Below are 23,703 nucleotides of genomic sequence, written 5' to 3' on the forward strand. Positions count from 1 at the left end.
ACATATGCCAAAAGGCTAAAACTTTTGGTGCGCTCTGCCGTGTGGTAGGCCTCTCATAATTTTTCACGAGTTATATTTATTCTTCAGACAAAACCACGACATGACTTTTGTCTTTGAATGTACACATACATGGGAGGATGAAGATGATAAAATCATGAAAGCCTACAAACTATTAGTTTTAAGTGAATGATAGTTAACAGTATTTGTATGCATTTATCCATTGTTGAGGTGTATACACAATCTATTTATACTGTACTACATATTAACTACTAAGGTGAAATTTCACTTATGTTTAATTTTGTTCATTATAGTGTGTAAAAGGCAAAATAGGTTTTAGTGAAGTGACAGTAATTAGTAAAAAAAATATAGGGCAGTAAGCAAGTTAAAGGACACTTGGATCCTGTGTAATATTTTCCCCTTTACCTTGTAAAAAGATTTGCCTGAAACTTTAATTTATTTTCTGATTTTAATGCATACTGCTGTGGTCCATCGGCACACTACAGGTAACTTTTCTTACTTTATTTGTTATACTGCTACTATCACAGCATGGTAGAGTCTGTCCATGGTGTGCATGTTACTTCATTATACATATGTTGTTTTATACTTTTTTTTTATACTGCACAGTACAGAGTATTTCCAAAAGTATTTTCCACTGGGGGGATGTCATAAAGCACTTGATATACCTGGGTTTTCCATATTAAGCTTTAGTTTGTTGATGTAAGCAGTTTGGAAGAAGCAGAGATCGCCTGATGCACTAACTCGAACTTGTCATGCTACTGCTAGTCTGAGAATCTTCAAAGCTGTCCTAAGATCTCCAGATATGGGTGAGTTATTAATTGTATTTTCTTTCAAGTCAGTTGGGTGTACAGTCCTCCCAAAAGTATTGTTAGCCATGGGGTCAGTGTGATTCGAAGTTTTCCGAGCAATGTTACTCGACCGGTTTTTGAATGGTTGGTAGATCTACATCTACCACCATTGAGCATAAATGGATTTCTTGTAATATTGCAGTATCTAGTACAGAATGCTACACACGGATGACTGCCTCCCCCAAATCCTAACTTCTCTAGCTATGGTGAGCAGGCATACCAACTTATAATGGTGTACTGGGAAGCATATCAAAGCATTTCGTCTAGCATTTCAAATTGTAGTCACGGAAAATCTAATGATATTTTGGGGGGACTGTACATTGTATTTTCATTCTGGGACATATATGGGGTGGACCATAGAAAGACAAATATTTTAGAAAATGAGACCTTCCGAGTGCTGTACAGGGGGTGAACGGAAATAGTCACAGGAAAACAAAGTCATGACTTGTACACATTGACAACAAAATATATATGATGGCATTGCATATAGGTTAGGTTTGTTTTTTTCAGTGCCTTTTTTTCCTGGATTCGTACAGGGATATGGAAAAGAGCAACTCCTGTAGGAAGCAGAGCAGAGTGCATGAGACAGGTGTCACAAGTTGATCTTATAATACACCCCCTTGTATATTGCTGTGCTATAATAACTACAGTTTTTAATATATATTATAGGTTAGTAATACACTAGTCCTCAACAACTAAAAATTAATAGACACTGCGATACGTGACGTTTGCAACCAATTAAGTGGATAATCATCATATATAGAATTTAATTGTAATGCCTCTGAGATGTATTTACACTATAATAGGCACATTATATACTGTGCTAGAGAACAACTGAAATAAATAAAGCGATATGGATATATACAAACTAACATTTTATGCTGAAAAGTGTTCCAGATAGTACTGTGAAAACGACCGTTCATTTGGATACAGTGTGGGGTACAGGTTGTTTGGTTCACACTCAGGATGGGATGGAGAAAGGAAACTCACAATGTGCTCTCTGTATACATATTGTATTGGATGTACAGTGCTGCTTGGTGCTGGGAAGGCAGCGTGGTTACAAGCGTGATGTAAAGAGAGCTGGTTGGTGAGGATGCTCAGAGGAGGACCAGCTTGTGGGCCGCCAGGCAGGAGCGGAGGAGGTGGTGTTAATTGAAGACTGGCTGTAGGTAGAAAGAGAGGTAGGTCACCACGAGGTCAGGTCTTATATAGCGGAGGTAGGCGTGGCTTAATAGCTGACCTCTGTCATGTAAGGCGGCGCTGGTTGACCTGGGGAATTCGCGGGGTCGGCTACTCGGCGACAAACAGCGTTTGTAGGGGAGGACTCCACTACAATAGTAATGCCTCTTTTGGCAATTAGGCAAACAGCTTTTTGAGACTAGTTGCCATTGTAATGTATTTACCTCTAACAATTTGTAAATGCGAAAATTTAAGGTATGGATATGGACATCAATTATAATTGATGTCCATATCCATACCTTAAATTTAAGAAGTATTTGAACTTGTATTCATTAATAATTATTAATGAATACAAGTTCAAATACTTCTTAAATTTTTATCGGCCACATTCCGGTAAACGGAGATGTTATGTTGACTGGTTGTGGCCTGTGGGGAATCGCATAGTCTCATACGGATTTCCTGAGCCTCAGTGCAAAACACCGACAAATGGAGACAATAAACCGTCGCAGACTGGCAGTGAGAAAGCAACCCAAGGCATGATAACAGTTTTGATGAAGTGACCTAAACCCAACGCAAATATCAAGACGGCTGTTAGAAATGGGTCGTTTTCTCCGACGAGAAAACAACGCCTCTTATTCTCACTGGAGAATTCATTGCTGGAAGAGGAATAATACAAGGTAAGCATGGTAATTTTACATATAATTTGTTTGATAAATTTTAAGATTACAACAATCTACTTATATTTTATTCGATTACACTGTTTAATTTCACATCAGATATGACGAGGAACATTTGTAGCCAAGGAATATTCAATCGTCCCTACTTGTAACCTTGCATGCTGTCTCTCTAATTCTAATACATAATAATTGATATAGCATAAGCCTCCAATGCAATTCATTTCACCTTATATTAGCATTTTTATTCTTTGTATAGTTGATAATTATATATTAATTTAGAAAAAACAAATAAAAATACATTGAATGCTACGCTACGAATCCACACCCATTATAAATCATTAATCAGTACGAATGATTATTTTCTTAAGTTGCCTTCTATTATCTGGGCATATTACTCGAGAGTTAATTACGGGAATGTACTGTAGCCTACACTTCATGAGACTGAAATAGTGGATACAATTAGACTGAACACGAGCTGACGTTCAAAGCATATATGACAGCAGCCACTCAACTAAAAAGACAGCTTCACTGATACCTTTTTTTTAATGCACAAATCAAAAGTGAAAACGAAATCAGTCATACAAAACCAACTAAACCAAACCTAACAATCCAAGGGTGGTTTTGATTAGGTTAGGCTGGGTTGGATGGTGTTTTCTTAGTAACAAGTATTTTTCATTGTTTTCTTTGCCAACGGATTTCCATTCTACTCATTAAAAAAATCGGTGAAAAGAAAGTTAAGGAGCAATAATAAACATTTAACTCCCATAGATTTAAGTCAGGTGACACAGGCCGTAGAGTTTTAAATTCCCACACATTGTCCTTAGGTGTTTAAAACCTGACTCTACCTGCCGGCTGTTGTTTGCACGGCCGTAAGATGATCTTATAATAATGTATAACTGCGCCTCAACATTAAACTTCTTTTGAGATAGTATTCCGGATCAGTACATTCAAAGTTTCTTCAAAAACTTTCCTCGTGTTTGAAGTCTTAAGGATTCTATACTGTAAGTGTATGGTTCATCCCAATGGGTGAACGCGATCACCCCAACTGTGGCGCCATCAAGCGGCTGCTAAGCATAAACAATAGTTGTCAAACAGATTAAAGGCGGGAGATGCACATTTCGGTGAATGCATTGATTTTTATTGTTTTGCGCACATTATTTTATCATCTACAATGGGATACAATTACTGTGCTGCTATAAATTGTTCCAACAATATCAAAAGGAACAGAAAGCCGCTGTTCTTCAGATTTCCAAAGGATCCGGGGAGGTGAGTCGTAAACCTCTGTCAATGTTGAGTATTGATTAGTTTTTATGAACTCTTTCTTTATTTAATGCATTTAGTGTTGATAAAGATCCACTTTTCAGAATTGCTAGTGAACATCAACCAATTGGATATATAAGACGAACAGGATACTGTTGTGTTTTCGAAAATATAAGGCTGGAACTTTAGTTTTTGGGTTAATATTCGTTTTAGGACTGCCCGTCGCCCACGATTGTTAAATTTTTATTTATTTTTGCACGAAATTATGATTTTCTGTATATTTCAGTGTGTTTGACTGAATTTCACATTCATATCTTGGGCAAAATGGTTTACTGTTTATCACTGTTGTATACCTGCACTGTTTAGGGCAGGCACATAGGAAACTGTAATTATATACCCCCACGACCTACGTGCACCGTATACCTACATTGTGTATATTCATACTGAAGACTATAACTGGATAGTTTACATACATGCCTATTCAATTGTAAACTTCTATGACAATTCCACTGAATAAATGTTATTGTTATTATTATTATCATTATTATTATTATTATTATTATCATTATTATTATTACTATTATTCAAACTTCGAACAATACTCGTACATTGGTAGTTGTGTAGTTTTGAAGCTGTGTTGTATTTTATTGTATTGTAATTTTTAAACCGTAGGTCCACAAAATTAGGTGTGAAAAGGTTAAAGTATCTCACTGCCAACTGTTACCAATTTAGTGATGTTCTTTATATCACTACTGGAATAGTAGCCTGTTCAGAACAGCTATAATAGAGTGCATTGGTTAACCGACTGATATTTTTTCGATGTTAAATTGTGTAAAACTGGTGTAAAGCTGTAACTACCACCATTGCTCTTATTGAAGAACCGAGGGGCGTATATTTCCTTAAGTAGGCAAATATTATTCTTAGATATCTAAATTTGGATGTCAATAACCTACAGACGATATACTGTATAATGTTTTTTTTAATACTCTGGTGTTATCACCATATCAGGTAAGGTTCAGTGGGCTTAACTGAGTTTATACTAGCAGCCGCTTAGTGGCGCCACCGTCGCGGGGATAAAAAAATAACATTGAGTGAGCCATCCTTTAGAGTATAGAATCCTTGTATATGTTCACTATTACACCCGATATCGAGACCTATACAATGTGGTTCTTGACATCCAGCCATCAGAAAATCGCTAACATAAATAATTTAGTGCAGTAATTCTGCATTGCGTATATAGTTTTATTTACAAAGTGTAAGTATTGAAACAGACTGGACGACAACTTGATTTTTAATCAGTTATATTAATTTGCAGAACTACTAGATGTCATTACGTAGAGTGCAGTACAGTGAACTTGAGAACATAAACACAAGTCCTAGTAACTGAAAATGATGCTGGAATTACGGCAGCATCTTACGAGTAGTAGGGAATACCAGGATTTAGCCCAGATTCCATGCACGTGGTAAATTTCACGTGTGTACGCCCTGACTTGAAGGCTACGTCATGCGCTAAACTTGGGTGGCAGGGAGTGTCGACGAGTCCATTTTCACAGAACGGGGAGGACACCTAGATACACCTCACTGGTAACTTATGTCATCTACTAGGTTAAGGAAAGTTACATCGATATTTTGGTCACTCAAACGTAGAGTAAAACTCACTATTAAGTAAAGAAATACAGTACAGTACACGGTAAAATTGAGCGCGTATTAAAGTACGTGCGACCCAACAGGTTGAAAGAGACTATAACAAGGGGGTGGTGGGAAGGGTTGTAGCCGCCAGACGTTAAACATGCTATTTATTACTTCGCGCGAAATAAATTTATTTGCTTTTTTTTACTGTGGCAAGAAGTAGACACACACATTAATAATGACTGCTATGCTCTTTGCACACAGGGTATTACAGACACGTTCAAAAAAACTTTTGACCAGACGTGCACTCACGTTATCCGTAGTAAATATAAAATAGTAATTCCTTGTATTTTAATTTTGTAAAAGATGTCATTTTAAATTAAAAATTAAAATGATTTCTATTGTCCAGATGTTTTCACAAACATCGTGTGCATAAGTTATAGAAAACGAAATATCGCAGAGGTTTCCCGTAGATTTCAATTTAAGATGACTGGGATTAAGTAGGAAACTGAAACGAAAAAAAAATCTAAAAACAAGAGTCCAAAAGAGAAACTGTATAGCAATAATAATGATGGTAATAATATTGTATGATAATATAATCAACTATAAAATCAAAGAAAATTAATATTGATAATAATTAACCACCAATTTATGTACTACACGGCTAAACTTACACTGTACTGTAATACGGTGTTGAAAGATAAATCGACTGATCAATCCCACACGATTAAATTCCACTTGGACGATCGTCTGTTTTATTCTGTTTAGCGTAACCTACTCTAAACTAACTTAACGTAACGTAACCTGTTTAATGCTATTTAACAGACGATCGTCTAAGCGGGATGACACCTCCCACACAAGTCTCATATTTAACGAAACATCGTTGACTCAATTATTTATGGACTGGAATTGTTGTCTCGGTTGGCATTAGTCTCCAGTACGTGTCTAAGACGGAGGATGTCCGCTCCGCACTTCTTTTTGCAAGCTCTCAACAGTTTACCCCGACTCCCACTGTCAGGCGCCTACCGCATGGAGAATCACAAAATAATTCACCACCGGTTTTTATTTGTTTCAGCTGTCCCTGTGCCACGAGTGTTCATGTATGAGGTTTGCCGCCCTCGAGGCATAAATAGTTATGTAAAATAAATACCACCGTCCTGTAAACAAGGATCTACCATGACAGAGGTGTGGCGACTCACTCCCATATTAAGAGTTGCTGGTTGGCGCCCAAGACACGCCAGTCCAACCAACTGTGAGTGGGTGTATCAATTTTCCTCTAGGGACGTAAAGGCGGTCGAGTAAGTGCTGGTCACACTAACTTCTTGTGTACTGAAAAAATAAGTCTTTGTCTACAATGCGTTGTATGCTTGTATCCGCACTGACCCTAACCGACCTGGCAAAACAAACTTTCGTGTTACTTAAATAAAACAAAACAAAAACAATACGGTATACGAGAGTATGACTTTGACTTATAGCAACAAGGACACGGATATTGGTCAAATTGCGCTACGGTGGGATTGGACCGTAAGTAGATGTGGTCTCTCGTCAACAGTTAGGAGGTGAAATAACGCACAGATCCTTGAGATTCCGGGTGCTGGTGTTGGCGACCGTTACCGCCAGTATCACCTTCCCACTAAATCACCCTCACCAGTTCTTCCCGCTCGCACAACTAGAGGACTTCCCGCCTTACCCAGGTCGGTGGTTGACCGCCCGTTACGAAACCAGTTGGTGGAGGAGGAGGATGATGTTTGTGGCGTGAGTTGTCCTTGAGGGCCACGCTAACCCGCGCCCGGCCCGCTACCCGCCACGCCTAACACTGCACGCGTTCTGACCTTCTCAACGTTACGCTGATGTTGAGACAAACGGTCACCTGGGGAGAGAAGATCTTCATACGACCTCGTGGCCATCCTTACGGCAGATGGCCCGTTGTACACACACACACACACACATTGTCTTTAAGGTCACTCATCTTCCTAACTGATCTTGTATTATCTCTTAGAATTTTTTAATCTGGTATGTGACAAAATGTGTACAGTACAGTATTTGAACTACTCATGCTTGACACTTGAGTCATTAGTGTAATGTGTTGACTGTCTCGGACAACCAGGTGGTGTAGCGGCTGTGTACCGTAAGACCTTTAACACCATATACGTTAAATATAATGGCGTGTGCTCCAATCGCTCTCTATCACGTACTGTGTGTAAAGGATAATGTAGCGAGGATAACAGGAATGGATGCTCATAAACGCATTTGTTCACATACATGCGCACGCAGATGCACACTTACCCCAACATCTGTGCAAATGCTTACACACATACATACTGTTTCGAATTAATTAGTAAATAGACTCATGGAGACAACATCAAATGTCGACGTAATTGTAAGAGAATGTGGAAGACGAGGAGGATGGCGGGTCAAGGTCCCCTCCCTGCCCGGTTCGCTCCCTAAATAACCCTTCCTCACCTGGCAGCACCCACAGTCCAGACCTTGACCGGTGGGGTGGGCGAGGGTTCACGCACTGACATGTTCTTGACACTCGCCCGCCATACCGAGGAGGCAGTGGTTATCCCGTAATGGCTCCATTGTTACCGCTATGGAGAGGTTGATGGTCGCGAGGTTACTTCACTCTCTTGTGGAGGTGCTTGACCGTCGATAATGTTTATGATAATTACTCTACCGGAATAAAGAAAAATGAGTAAGCCGCTCAACAAATAACTAATGAGATAAATGAATTAATTAATAAATTAATATACAAAGAAGTGCATTATTTTTATTTGTCTTAAGTAATTTTTATTGGTGTAAGATGCATCGATTTAAACTGTGCCTAAGTTATTTCACTGATTAAACTTGTAAGCAATATGTTAATAAGTAGACTGAAATTTGAATTACCTGACTACCGTGCAGGAGGATTGACATAATTATTAACCCTTTCCCGCCGATTGTCGCTCTTTAGCTTAGGGAAACATGCAGGAACCGAAGAGTTAAACACTGCCTGCGAGTATTTTGGTGCCTCAAGGTCCCGTGAGCCGGGTAAATGTGTTTTTATAGAGAATAAAATAACATTTGACAGTTTAACATCTACAGTTGGAGGACAAATATTACCTTTGAGAATCCAACTTACCCAGAGAGCGAGGGTGGTGACCTGAAGGTTGGAGTCACAGCAGCAGGTCAGCTGGAGGGGAGTCAGTGACCTTTACTGCCTGATTTGGGAGTTCGTGGGTCCTTGGCGAAGAAGGTGGACTGGAAGGCCCCGCGCCACCATCACCTTGGTAGAGTGACCTGTAGCGGCGGTTGAGGGGAAGGCTGGGGTTGACGGCCACCACAGTCATACTCGAGGTCACATAGCGGCTACTCGAGGGCTCAAGGACGGACGGAAGGGAGGGAAGGAAAGGTGTGGAGAGAGAGAATGGAGGGGAGCGACCGGTAGTTGTCATTCCCCAGAAAAAATATAATAGTTGCACATAGCGGGAGATAATGTGGAGTGTTAGGGAGGCAGCGACGTAACGGGGGGCGCTGGCCGCTCACTCTTGCTCAAGGTGAAGTGATGCTGGTGAGTGTGTTAATAATGAAAGTGGCAGGTTTCTGTATTTACTTATTTAGTACTGTTTGACAGCTGGAAAAGCTTCCATGGGTGTAAATACAAATGTTTTCATATATGTAGAATATAAAATTATGAGGGAAGACTAGAAGCGTATACAGTGTGTTGATTCGTATTATGTAAGTCTTGATTATTTAAAAACAAAGGCTTTGACGTTAATTTTTTATGTAATTTAGGTTATAAAAAATGAATCAGAAAAAAATTATTCAAAGTGAACTTAAGAAAGCTGATCCATGAGTTAAGGTAAAGCCATTGTACAGCACTGGCCACTACTTTCCTGCCTTCGTGTGCATCACGTCCTAGTTGGGTGATATTTTAAAGTAGGAGCCTGTGAGAATCCTGGCCTATGTTCGCGTACTTCAAGTTGTCGTACTCAAGGGATAAGATTTCGTACTCAAGAGATGAGTAATCGTACTCTTGCATGTTCATACCTGATCTGTATGTTATTTTTTGTTATTGAATTTTTGCTCTGTTGATATAAGTCTCCCTACTCACCTGTTTATCAGTAAAATAACCGAATGTAAACAATCTCGTAATTTATTCGTGCATTTCGTATTTCAACGGATTATTCAGATTTAGATTATTTAATGAAATTATTATAAAGATTATATAGTATATTGGTTAATAATAGTAATTAATTTTAAATTATTCTCATAATTTACCTGATATGACTGTTCAGTGATTTATCCTTGTTCCAGTGATGACCTCAGGTAAACAACTTTCAACCAATCACGTTCGCCCGTGAATGAAAAAACAAAGATGGCCGCTGACAACCAGTAGAGGTAGAGTAGACTTGAGCAATTATTTATTTATATGTTATCAAACTTTACTAGATATTTGAATGAATTTCGTCAGGATTATTTTTTGTGCTTTTTCAATTTATGTATTATTTTTTTTAATATGCCAAAGATTGTCGTTTTTAAGTTTCATTTTGATGAATTTAATTACATGGAGTAAACAAAGGTTCAGAATGTAGGTGGGTGTCGGGGTCACGCGGTGTACCAAGTTCTGGTGTTGACCTTGAGCTGGTAGAGGGTGTGTGTCGGGGCGCCCCGCCTCCCTAGTCACCCATCCTGAAGGTGCTACGTCGGGAGAGGGGGGGGGGGGTAGTGACTCTCCCCTCTCAGTAGGCAGAGGTTGGAGGGGGCGCTGACCTCTTCCTCCTCCCTGAGCACCCTCTCAGGAGCCCCCTCCCCCCCACACCTGTACCGGAACAGGAGTAAGTGTCTAGGGTCCAGAGAGGGGACCTTGAACTTGTGGAGTCACCCTGAAGGCGCTATGCTGCGAGGGGGGACCCACCCACCTATATGGAGGGTGGGGGTAGCTGACCTTCATTCCCCTCCCCCTACCTTTATTCCATGACCTTCCCACCAGGAACAAGAAGGTATGGTTGTATGGTGGGGTGAGGAGGCCTTAGAGCTTAAGAATTACTCATCCTGTAAGTACTACAGCAGGTAGGGGTTAATGACCTAAACTTTTGACTTGGTAGAGAGTTGGGGTGCTGACCTCCACCCCACCCTCCCCACACCATGACACTCAATCCTCTTAACACCGGAACAGAAGGTATGCGACTAAGGCCCTGTGAGAAGGGACCTTGAACTTGGTCATTCAACCATACATCTCTGCCCTGGAAACTATTCCAGCCATTTCCTCGAAGCGTCTCTCGAGGACGATTCAGTGTCGTGGGGAGCCTGGAAACTCGTAGAGACCTGGAAGAGACCTTGAAGGATCAAGGGAGTCCGTCGAGGTGTGTCCTGAATCCTCCGTCTCAAGGCCAGAGGACGCTCAGATGAGAGTGTAGGATGCTGATCTTGGCGACGGACCCTAGACGGAAGCTACACATGATCTAATTTTCCTCCACTATCAGGCTACGTTAAGCTGAATTTTTCGTGCATATCATGTGTCAGTCCAAACAGAAGTAATTTACACAATTTTTTCCATTTATCGGTTTAAACTTATGGTCGCTATTCTTGCACCGAATGTGTAGATGTGTTCTCCCCTGTGTTTTGAAAATGGACTCGTCTTGAGGGCACTGACACTGGTCTCATCGCTTTGTTTCATCTGTCTAAACAGGGAGGTAACAAGATTATATACTTCAGATAAACCCTATTGGTTCCTTTAATCACATGAATGCATCTTCTCGACTCGGATTGGTGTAACCGCGGCCTTCCAGTGGACTAAGGAATCTGATTGGACCTCTGTGAATATGGCGAAATTTTGGGCCAATGGGAGCTCTAGGTCAGTGCCTTGCCACTCCCCCATAACCTTAGCTCCTCCCTTCTCTATCATAATATCAAACTTTGAAATCTTTAGACGGTGTGCATCTTCAGCCAGGGGAAGACGTGTCTGTAGAAGCTTATGAACTTTGTAGTGTCTTTGGGAACTCTGTTGTGTGCGCCTCAACCCCAGTATAAACAAAGGCTGTGTTGGAGAGCTTTGGGATGACATCTTCAGCGACGTTGCAATTGACGCATATTATTGTATCATCTTGATAACTTGTGCTTTTAATAAAATCTTATGCAACCATTTTCTAGAATTTGTCTCGGTTTTGTTCAGACTCGAAAATGTGAATGTCGGTTCAGGTGTTTGGTGATACTTTGTGAAGTGAAGCTCGGGTCTTAGTTGTCAATATGACGTCCATCTGTCCGTGTTATTTAAGTATGTATTTAAATATAAATGTTTTGTATCGTGGGAGTGTAAGGAAAGATGAATTTGAATTTATTTAATATAATAAATAATAGTTTTATTGTCACAAAGATACGACGGCCGAGTGGATACAACGCTCACCTCTCCCGGGGGTCAATGGTAGACGCACCCAAGTTGTGAAGGCGGTCGAGTGCCATCACGGTGCCTGAGGATTTTTACTGAATAAATATGTATATCTGGGCGGGTGTGCCAGAAAGGGAGGTGGTGGGGGCTCCTGTGTAGCAACGGGCGGACGTTGACTCGGCAAGGTCGCTAAAGTTGCCAAACTCCTATTTTCCTTCTCACAGTCAAGGACCTTTAACTTTATTACAGCACCTAAATTCTTCATTCAGTGCTGCAGATTGTTAATCATCACATTAATACATATGAATCTGACAAAATAAATTGGGTGAAATACTTTAATAAAAGACTATGATACACTTACGTAAAATGTGGAGACAAGAATCTGACTCAATCTTATTAGACGTTCGGTACTGTAGCTGCACAAATATTTTTAAACACAAACGCAGTATTTTAGGTTATAATTACAGCTAGAACATAATAATCAAAATTAAACTGTCTAAGACTCCATTAACGTGTAAAGTGTGAATTAAATTTACCATTCATCATCTGGCAGTGTGCGCGGGAGTGGACATCACCAAAGTCGTGGGTGGCTAGTTAGTTGTACACGTTCTACCCCTATAAGTTCATGCAAGGGCAGGTAACGTTAAGTCAATTGAACTTAAAAGGGTGAAATTAAAACCTTATTACCAGAAGATTATGTTGAATAAAAAAATTGGCGTGAGTACAAGGGCTGGCGGCAGAAAAAATAGAGCCTTGTGATGAACGTTGGAGACGACAGAAATAGTGTGTAGAGTCAGTGACCGGCTGAGACTGAAGGTTTTTCTCCTCGTCTGGGCTATTTTTGTTTCGTCTGGGTTTAAAAATAATCTGCCGTGAGCGGAGGGAGAGGTAGGAAGTGGGTGTATGGGGAGCAGGTGGGTGGAGGGGGGTAGGAAGTGGGAGCAGGTGGGGAGAGGTAGGAAGTGGGTGTATGGGGAGCAGGTGGGTGGAGGGGAGGTATGAAGTAGGTGTATGGGGAGCAGGTGGGTGGAGGGGAGGTATGAAGTAGGTGTATGGGGAGCAGGTAGGTGGAGGGGAGGTAGGAAGTGTGTGGGTGTGGGTTGGAGGGTGGAGAAGCATCACAAGGGCTGGTGGGTGACCTCCCGGTGGCCGCTCACCTCTGGGCCAAGGTCGACAGGCCAGGGTCGTGCTGACACAGGTGCACCAGGAAGTAGAGCAGTTTCAGGTGTTAAGCAGCTTGGAGCACCACATGAATCATAACAACATAACCAATCGCCTGAAAAAAAAGGGCATTTGATGTTTAAAATATTTTCTTATTTATTTTTGGTCATGAAAAAAAGAAAAACAAATCAGCACAGGTAAAGATATTTAAGTCTTCCTAAAATTAGACCCTAACCTCATTAACCTCGCCCTTGGTAGCTTTAGGGTGTTTAATCAATAGATGAAATAAGCTTGGAGGAGGAGGAAGGGGGGCTAATCCTCAGGTGTTCCGGTAACTGTGACTCACATTTTACCAGTTAGTTAGTTGGTGTGTTGTTAATAAAGGCTGAATCAAACATTTTTAAGTACAATGACTTTTTTTCTTAATTGGACGACTAATCTTGGGGAGTACTACAGGTGGGTCGATATGGTGGTGGTGGCAGGTACTGGTAGTATGGTGGTGATGACCGTGGTGGTGGGGGACAGAGGACCTTGGCTCGGCCTTGGTGGTGCTCCTCGACACAGCCTCGTCTTCTTGGCCAGATCAATGAGTTGAAAGTGACTGACCTTGAAAACTCTTGAGCGAGGTCATGACATTCTGTACACCCTATTGGTCTTATATGCTCCGTCCCTGTAATATATATATATATATATATATATATATATATATATATATATATATATATATATATATATATATATATATATATATATATATATATATATAAAGAAAATAAACCTCATAAAGTATAAATTAAAGGTATTTTATTTCGATTTGTTGCTTAAAATTTTAGAATAAAGTTTAATTTAATAAGAATTAGAGAAGTAAGTTAAAAGTCTCATTACTAATATTAAATTACTTGATGGCTTCGTTAGTCTTCGGTCGAATTGATTAATTACTGTTTACTGTTGTTTGTATATCTTTACTGATTTTGTAAGTTGTTTGTACACCTGCTGTATCTATGTAATTTGCTCTATCTATCTATCTAATGGAGCAATGGCAAGATACATAGGTCCTGGGGCTATTTTATCCTTCACTGCCACAACATCAACTTGTTCATTCATAATAGACACGTGCAGTGAGCCGAGACGCGTAGTCGAGCAGAGGAAAATGACCATTATTAGTTCACGAAAAACACATTTAAAGTCTTCATAGGAAGTTTCATTGGCAATGTTAGTTATACCAATATAGACAGAAGACACGTTTAAGGCTAGATATACACCATAAATTTCCTCTGAGCTTATCCTCTAGGTGTATGTACGTTTTCTAATTTGGTAACATGAGAGAAAACGGCATTATTTTTAAATTTGATCAGTAACTAAAGCATTTGTCACAATGTTGGTCCAAACGTATTGATTCATAGGTTGACGTTCCCCATTTGTTGACACGACAGACCTCAGAATCTCGTTCGGGGATACAATAAATGGAAGTAATTACCTTGATAAAAGGAGAATTTAGTTATTTCATTGGTGATTGGTCGGGAGTCTCCCCCTCCACCGTGTTTCGTAAAGACTTATATTTAGTGTTCCATGTTTGCTCGATAGTTCAACATCTATAAGAGAGACACTTACTGAACCAGGACGCGTTAGTGGAGTATTGTCGAATGCGTGTGTAGTCGTTTACATGTTTGTATTCGTGTCCGTCTCGACCGTGGCCTATACTTCGTGTGAATGCGGTAACACTAGAAGTGGTTCGGTAAAGGGTTCGGTGTCCATTGTCCTTTCCATACGCAGCAGCAGCACCTAGTGTAGGTTAACAACACGAGTTTTGCGGAGTGTTCAGGGTTATATTGCTTGTTAGACTTACAAGAATTTCTATCCGGGGTGTCAAGTTATGTACAGTAATGAATGTTCAGTAAATATTAAATAAATATTCATAAACATCACAGTGATAAAAACAAATGACAGAAGTAAGCGTGAAAGCAGTTTGTGATTTTTATGTTGTCAAAGAACAAAATAAACGAGATAATAATAATATTGATTGAGTTCGAGTTGGAAACAAATGACTTACGTAGTTGGGTTTTTTCTCTAAATATTTACTATGCTAACATACATAACCTACTTATGTTCTTGACTACAGTGGCCTCACAAGCGCCCAGGTTTCCGTATTACGCATGCTGGCATATCGTCAGGGTGCCAGCGTCAATATGTCGTGCCACGGCTCACGCAGTGCACCGCCGCGCCGCACACCCCACCAGTCCACCACACCTGTACACCTCTATACTGTTTACTGCGGCGGGACGAGGCCATTCAGTGAAAGAGGGGAAATCTGTATTCTCATCCTGTGTAGTTTACCAGTTTAGCCAGGAAAATACTGTAGCATCTAGTAATTGTGAAGCTTTTACGAAATAGAATGAAAACTATAGTACGAAATTATAAGTTCTAGGATGACTTAGTTATCCTAATCGAACATATTTCTCTCTGTTCACCAGAATGGACTCGTCCATTCTTAAAGCCCTCACCACACACCCGTCCAGATAGTCGTCACTCCCTCCCGGGTCCCGCCCCATGAGCCATATCACGCCTCGAGTCAGTGCTGTGTAGGCGACCCGAGAGGGAAGTTACGACTGTTACTTCTTTAACATTGTTCTATGTTGCCTCTAACAATGTTTAGTATTATAGTAATTCTTTGTTAATTGTACAGTACGCATTAGATGTGTTAGCCTTGCAAAAGTACACGGGCGAAATATAATGGACATAGAAGTGTGTATTGTGTGTACATCTTGGTGTGTATAAATGACCTTAACAAGACAGCGTGCGTTCTTGGGTGTTCTCTTGGGGAGGGGGGGGGGACATGTTCAAATAACTAACCTGTGTATGAGATTATGTAAATGTGAAAGAATTTATAGATGTGATTATATGTGTGTGTGTGTTTACATGTGTAGGAAGTTAAATATATACGTGTAAACGAATTTCTTGTGTATGATACGTAAGGATATGCATGGACGGTATATGTGTGTATGCGTATATGTATGTATGTATGTATGTATTACAGGGTATATATGTGTAAGATTTCGTATTTGTGTATGTGTGTGTTTGCATGTTTGTGTGTTATTGAAGTTCAGAAAATCTACAAGTCTTACGTCACATTACATAAGTTTATTTTATTACCATGCAATAAAATGTTGATACATTTTTATTTTCGTGATTTTACCTCAATAATACATAATAATGGAGATAGATAGATAGATAGATAGATATAGAAAACAAATGCCTATTAATGAATGAGTTGATAGCTTAATAGGTTAGAAAATAGATTAATAGACTGATTAAATAAAGAGAGAAATATGAAAGGCGATGCGATGATAATAATAATAATAATAATAATAATAATAATAATAATAATAAATTGCACGACCTTATACCAGTCTTCTGGGTTGAGACTGTATTCCCCCGCACAACAATGGACTCACCCACTGAGCTTAAACTAATAAAATGCACTGACGTTTGATATCAAGAATGCTTACTATTTTCCTTACAATATGAGAACAAATTTTAAATATTAAGAAGAATTGTGGTTTTCAAATTGGTATATAGTTAAATCTGAAAGCAAATATTATATGTTCGTTTGAGTCATGATTTACGGTCCTGAAAAACGTATGGGTACTAAGACACTTATTGTGAGGTATATTTGGGTATATTGTTTGCAGTATTGTTATATATAAAAGAGTCCGGTATGGTGGAGATAGGTGACGTCACGAGCTGTACGTCATAATAGTCCGGTGACGTCACGAGCTGTACGTCATTATAATCTGGTGACGTCACGAGCTGTACGTCATTATAATCTGGTGACGTCACGAGCTGTACGTCATTATAATCTGGTGACGTCACGAGCTGTACGTCATTATAATCCGGTGACGTCACGAGCTGTACGTCATTATAATCCGGTGACGTCACGAGCTGTACGTCATTATAATCCGGTGACGTCACGAGCTGTACGTCATTATAATCCGGTGACGTCACGAGCTGTACGTCATAATCCAAACACTAAAACTTTCTCCCTTGTAAACTGTAACTTTTCTACTGACCTGCATCTCACTTTTTCTCCTCACTCTCACTTTCGCCCGGGTGCTGTTCTGACCTTTCACTTATAGTAGAGAACAGAGGGAAAGGTATCATTCGACTTTCACCATATATATTAGATAGTTTCAAGAGGCTTTCACTCAGCTATCTCTTATCTTAGGTTGACTTTCTCCTGAGTGTTGGTGGTATAGGTGAGGGAGATAACTTGACTCTCTCCTGTGGTATAGGTGACCTTGTCTGACCCTTATACTCACCTGACCTCACCTGTGTTCTCTCTCTCTCTCTCTCTCTCTCTCTCTCTCTCTCTCTCTCTCTCTCTTTCTCTCTCTCTCTCCAACCCAGAGCCCGAGAGAGAGAGATTGAATGATTAAGAGAGAAAGAGAGAGAGTCGTCACCTCGCCCCAGATCACTCATGAGAGAGAGTAAAGGAAAGTAGGGGAGAGATGGAGACAGAGAGAGAGAAAAAAGGTAGATGGAGGAAGAAAGTAGAAAAGAAATTGATCTCAAGGCAGTTTCTCTCTTTCCTCAAGGGCACTCACCAGGGTTAGAAAGTTCAGTTAGAAATCAGCATCAAGGTACAATAAACAAGGTACTTTCTCCTATGTTTCAAGGTCTGGGTCAAACACAGGTAATAAGAGAAAGTTATCAATGAAAACTAATACTGGGGTGATTTCTCCTTCATTTCTGGATTAAGGGGATAAAAGTATACAATAGAGAAAGTTTAAAAGGGAAAGTATTTTGTTTGAGGATACTTTCTCTTATGTGTATATAGGTCTAAGGAATTGAAATTTAGAAAGTTGGAAAGTTGAAAATAAATCAGTTTTAATGTTTTTTATGTTATTTTTGGGCTAAACTGGTTACATACATATGGTTCGTAATAAACCATATGATTCTTAACAACAACTTACACTAGACAAAGAATAAAAAGTAAACAAATTAACAATAGACACTAAATATTGATAATAATCTATGGCTGTTGTTTAGATGGTGTTAGACAGAAGCAAATCCGTCTCGGCTACCGTCATAGGTTAGGTTAGGTTAGGTTAGGTTAGGTTAGGTTAACTCACGTATATGCTAGTACATTGTTTACCTCTGTCCTGTCAGGTGTAGATTGGTTAGGTGATGCTGACAGGATCTAACTCTTTAGATCATACCTAACCTAGCACTACAAGTCTTAACCTAACATTTCTAGTCTTACCTAATTTAACCTAACACCCCCAAGTCTTACCTAACTTAACCTAACACATCCAGACACACATAACACCAATTTTAATCAGACATACACTAATCAGTATATCTTTAAATTTAACCTTATTAAACGTAAAATGACCAAGAATCATTAATAACTTAACCAAATATAACAGATCATACATAATACAACTAACGATAATTTAGCTTAGTTACCGGTATGTGTTATGTGACGTCAGAGTCAGAAACGAAAATGGAGTCGTCTTTGTACTGAGACTGTACTTGCACGCGTCTTGTTATCTCAAATTACAGGTGAAAAAAAATAAATGAATCACAGAAATACAGAATGTAACTAAAAATAGTCCTGAATTTTATGGTCCTTCCCTCGAGAAAGTATGAGACGTCCGCTATCTTGGTACACCATGAACAGCGTCACTTAAAGAGCATTATTCAAAGTTTCTAATTTCTCCAGAGTTTTTAGAGGGTGAGAGAGACAGAGAAAGAAACTAGGTGAAGGTGTCAGCGAGATGGAAATGTAGGCTTTCTCGCTCCACATAGGAAGAGAAAGCCAAGGAAAGTAGGAGAGTAGAGAGAGGCGATAAGAAAGTGAGGTGAACATCTCGTATGAACTGGCACAGCGTCGAGACATCTTTGGGTTATGTGTCGTATAGGAGGAACTGCTGTGACTTTCTCGTCTTATTAAGTTTCTAAATTTCCTTACGAAGTAGAGAACTAGAGTATGAAGAGGAGGATTGGGGCAAGTTTATCCCGCTTCTAGTTTAAAAGTAAAATTTCATTAAACTATCTCTAGGGCTCCTGGGTGCTTAAAATACCTATAGTGATGAATTTTTAATATGAAAATAATAATGATAATAATAATATAGGATCTATGTATAAATTTAACGTACAGCTTGGTCAAAATATAGACCTTTGACTCCATAGGATCCTTAAAATTAAGAAAAATGAAAGTGTATAGACCATAAGCGTGTTGGACTAAGATACACGTCAGCCAATGTTTTATCAATCGGATCTGAATTGAAGGAATGGCGATCAATTGTTTATTATATACGAGAGAAGAATGTGAAAAATATACATAGAAAAACAAAATATTTCACTCCTATGGTAAGAAACATGACAATAAAAGGTTGAGGATGGGGTAAATTTTTCTTTAACTTTTATATAACTTTAAAATCTCGCAAATTAAAACACACACAGAAAAAATAATGATGTTTTATGTCAATCTACGTATTGTTCCATTGATTGATTACTCGTGTGTGTGTGTGTGTGTGTGTATGTGTGTGTATATAATGGTCTCTGTTAGATGTTGTGAATATATAGCACTGTCAAGGACCGCCACCTCTCTCTCTCTCTCTCTCTCTCTCTCTCTCTCTCTCTCTCTCTCTCTCTCTCTCTCCTGGCAACAATTTCTCTCACTCGAGGAAAGTTTCTGGACAACATAAATGGGTCATATTCCAACAGGAGCCGCCATTGTGACCTTGAGACCAGGGTAGTGAAGGACAGGAGAGTCTTTCGAGCGCTCTCTCTCGCTTTCCTCACCCGATTAAGGAAACTTCTCTCACTTTCACTTTCACATTTTCGCGTCTCTCACCACTTTCACTTTCACTTGAGGTACGGAGGACGATTTCATTTGTCACCTCTCACTTTCCATTTCAAAATCGTAGTTTCTATAACCTCCAAAATTTCGGTCACCTTTCGCTCCGTCGTTCGTGATTGGCCAGGGCATAACTTGTAGGCGGAGTTAGGGATTACCAGTTGGCCAATCAGAGGGAAGAGTTGTAGTAGCCGGCACCCCACATCCACAATATTTTCAAGGTCCATTATGATAGTTTAACTCAGCCATATTGTAACATCTCTCGTGGTGTGAGGTTATGTCACGGCACAGATGGATTATATCATGCCTGTGGGTTATATCATGCCTGTGGATTATATCATGCCTGTGGATTATATCATGCCTGTAGATTATATCATACCTGTGGGTTATATGCCTGTGGATTATATCATGCCTAGGAATTATATCATGCCTAAGGATTATAATCAATCTATCTATCTACCTAACTATGTAGGGGTTAACTTTAGTTAGGTTACGTTAAGTTAGATTGGGTTAGGCTATGTTAAAGTGTAAGTTAATTTGGGTTAGGTTAATTTAAGTTAGGTTGGATTAGGAAATACTAGGTTAGGTTAGGTTAGCGTTAAGGTGGATTAATCTTCGGGTGAAATAAGATGGGGTGCTTAATCTTCAGGTGATTCGATACATTATTACTAAGTCCGGAAATAGAAGTGATGAGAGAGAGAGAGAGAGAGAGAGAGAGAGAGGGAGTTTCACTTTTAATTGACACTTTTCTATTCAGTTACATCGCTCTCACTCTTATTTTCACTTATGATACTTTCACTTTCTCTACGGCACTTTCGCTTTTTATTCTTACGGTACTTTCACTCTCTCTAACCTGTGACTTTTATTCTTTTCTCAAATACACTTTCACTTACTTACGGCATTTGTTCTATTTTACTTCAACTTTCTCTCTCTCTCTCTCTCTCTCCTTTCTTCACACACACACACACACACACGCAATCACTCGCTCTCTCTATCTCTCACTTTCTCGCTCTATATAAGGTAACTACAGATTTCTAAATAACTTTCCACGAGAGAAAATTTGGCCAACTTGGCTTTCATTCGCCTCAGTTGACACTTTTTCGAGGAGTAAAATTTGGCCAAGCTTAGGATGAGAATTTCTCTTCGTCGATTTGAGTACAGATGTAAAAGTACTCAGCCTTATTTTAGCCTTTAATTATTTTTTATTTGAGTACATATGTAAATGTACTTACGTGAAAGAGGCGAATAGCGTCTCTAAAAATCACGTGAACCTGAAGACGTGAACTCGATTGAACTCTCGAGAAAGCACAACAATTCGCCCTTTCTTTAGAGAGTTCCTTTAAGTTAACCTGGAATCATTGAGAAGAACTCCAGGATACCTTTAGGACTTTCTATCAAGATATACCTTTAGGACTTTCTATCAAGATATACCTTTAGGACTTTCCATATACTTTAGGTGTACCCGTCTCTCTACCCTCCCCTACTTTCTCTCACTATCTCTATTTCTATACCTCCTCCCTATACTTTCCCCTACGCTCTCTCTTCCTTCCTCGTACCCATCTTTACTACTTTCCCCTACTCTCTCTTTTTCTCCTGGTGTTTATTTCTATATCCTCCTTTCTCTTACTTTCCTTTCACTCTCTCTTTTTTCTCTTTCTTCCTTGTGCTAATCTCTACCTTTTCTCCAACAAGAGAAACTTTTATAAGACATTCACTCTGATGAGGAAGTACAAATCTTACCTTCCCCCGATCCCTACTGGAAGAGAGAGGCCACAACACTGTGAGAGTGGCGTGAAAGTGAAAGGTGAAGAGGAGAGAGGTGCAAGGAGGATGATGACAGGTAATAGAAATGGGGAGAAAGGGAGAAAGTTTGGTATTCTGGCCCCGATTCTAATTTTCATGGTCGTCAAAGGCGCAGAAAGTTATCGGGAAGGCACAAGTCTATCCTTCAGGGTCACGTTGACGAGGACTGCCCCCCTTCTGCTTCTATTCCCCCCCCCACCCTTTTCACCACTCTGACGTCATGAATGTAAACAAACGAAATATATATCGAGAGAATATATAAGAATTACTACATTATTTCGTCATTAGTTCATCAATCATCATCTAACTACTAATTATTTTTAAGATCAATAAAATTAAAATAATAAAGGTAATATCGAATGAAAATACCTCACGGGTTATTGATACGGAATTTGACATTTTAAATAATGAATAAATGCTAAAAATATTAGTTTGAATATGTATCAGTGACCCAGTTACCTTGTAAAGAAAAGAGGGAATTAATGTTATTGTTTGGTGGCTTTGTGGTCACCAGGAATCAAGGGTTGTATAGTATGGTACAGTAGGTCCGTGACTGTTTCATCCATTCTTATGTTTGTTTTTTGTTTTTGATGAAGAAGGGATGTTGACAATCACAAGCAGCATATAAGAAGGACAGGATGTGTGTTGAGACAATTTGTTAACCTATCACAGTCTGTAAGGAGGGGTGAAGTATACAGTCAAGGTGTATCAGACCAAGGCAGAAAATTCCCTTTGTGATCTGAATAGCTGAGGATTAATTATTGCCTGGCTACCTGTCAGGGAAGCTTGCCAACCTGTAGCTAACACAACACCTGGGAGGAAGATGGCGCGCTGAGCTGGGTCAGCATAGTTCTCATGTTTTCCCACAACTAGACGAGGTCGCTTCCCCTAAGTTGGCGATTAATATAAAGTAATAATATTGCAAAATCAATGGGTAGGTAGATTTTATATATTTCATTCAATAAAATCGTCAGACAAATTTACAGTGGTAAAGCATGAACATAGGACTTGACCATACCATTACTCGCTAACAAGTCAATTCAACTAAGGATGTCTTCTGAAAGCTGTTTAAAGGTTATTGTATTGGGGTCCTCATCAGATATCATTATGAACCTGTAAGTGTAGCCCACGGGAGGTCGCCGAGGTGATAAGGGTGGAATTTGAGCATGTCAAGGGAGGGACACAACGGTGTGTGTCTGGGGCACCAATGCCGATTGTCAGAAATATATACTTTATAAGTATTTGAATTTTACTACCAGTATTATATGTGTTTATTGATGAAGTATGTAGCATTAATGCTATTTAAAGATCCACCATGACACACCCCTGCAGTCTGAGTGTTGTGAACGACTGCCATCATTTTGATTGTCGACTCGACTGCGTGGTGGGTGGCAGGGTGCAGATTGCAGGCCGTGCAGCATCCAGGGTGCTGCTGTTGAATTAGGGCGAGTCCATTATGAACGCAGAGGAGTCAATATCCGTACGAAGCATATAACAGTATCGGATTGGGGTTTATCCTGTCTATATACTCCAATTCTTTTTATTTCGTTAAATATTCCCATGATTAATAAAAAAAATTGTGTATTTTAAGTTAAAACAAATTGCACGTCGACTTTATAGACTCGTCCACAAGTGGACCCGGGAGGAAACGCAGCGTAAAAAAAGTTATTCTTCCACAGAAAACGGTTGGGTACACTGAACTGTTTTAATAATACTAATAATATGGTTCATTTCAGTCGCCATAAAAATTACATTGAATCAGCTTGTACTGTATATAGACAGCGCAGATATACAGTTATTTTTACATTGATTTTATAAACATAAATGTATGTATATGAAATATCCAGCTCGTAGGAGGTGCTATAAACTCAATGATATGTTTACGAGGAATGGAATCTT

Source organism: Homarus americanus, unplaced genomic scaffold (genome assembly GCF_018991925.1).
Source record: "Homarus americanus isolate GMGI-L3 unplaced genomic scaffold, GMGI_Hamer_2.0 scaffold20465, whole genome shotgun sequence".
NCBI lineage: Eukaryota > Metazoa > Arthropoda > Malacostraca > Decapoda > Nephropidae > Homarus > Homarus americanus.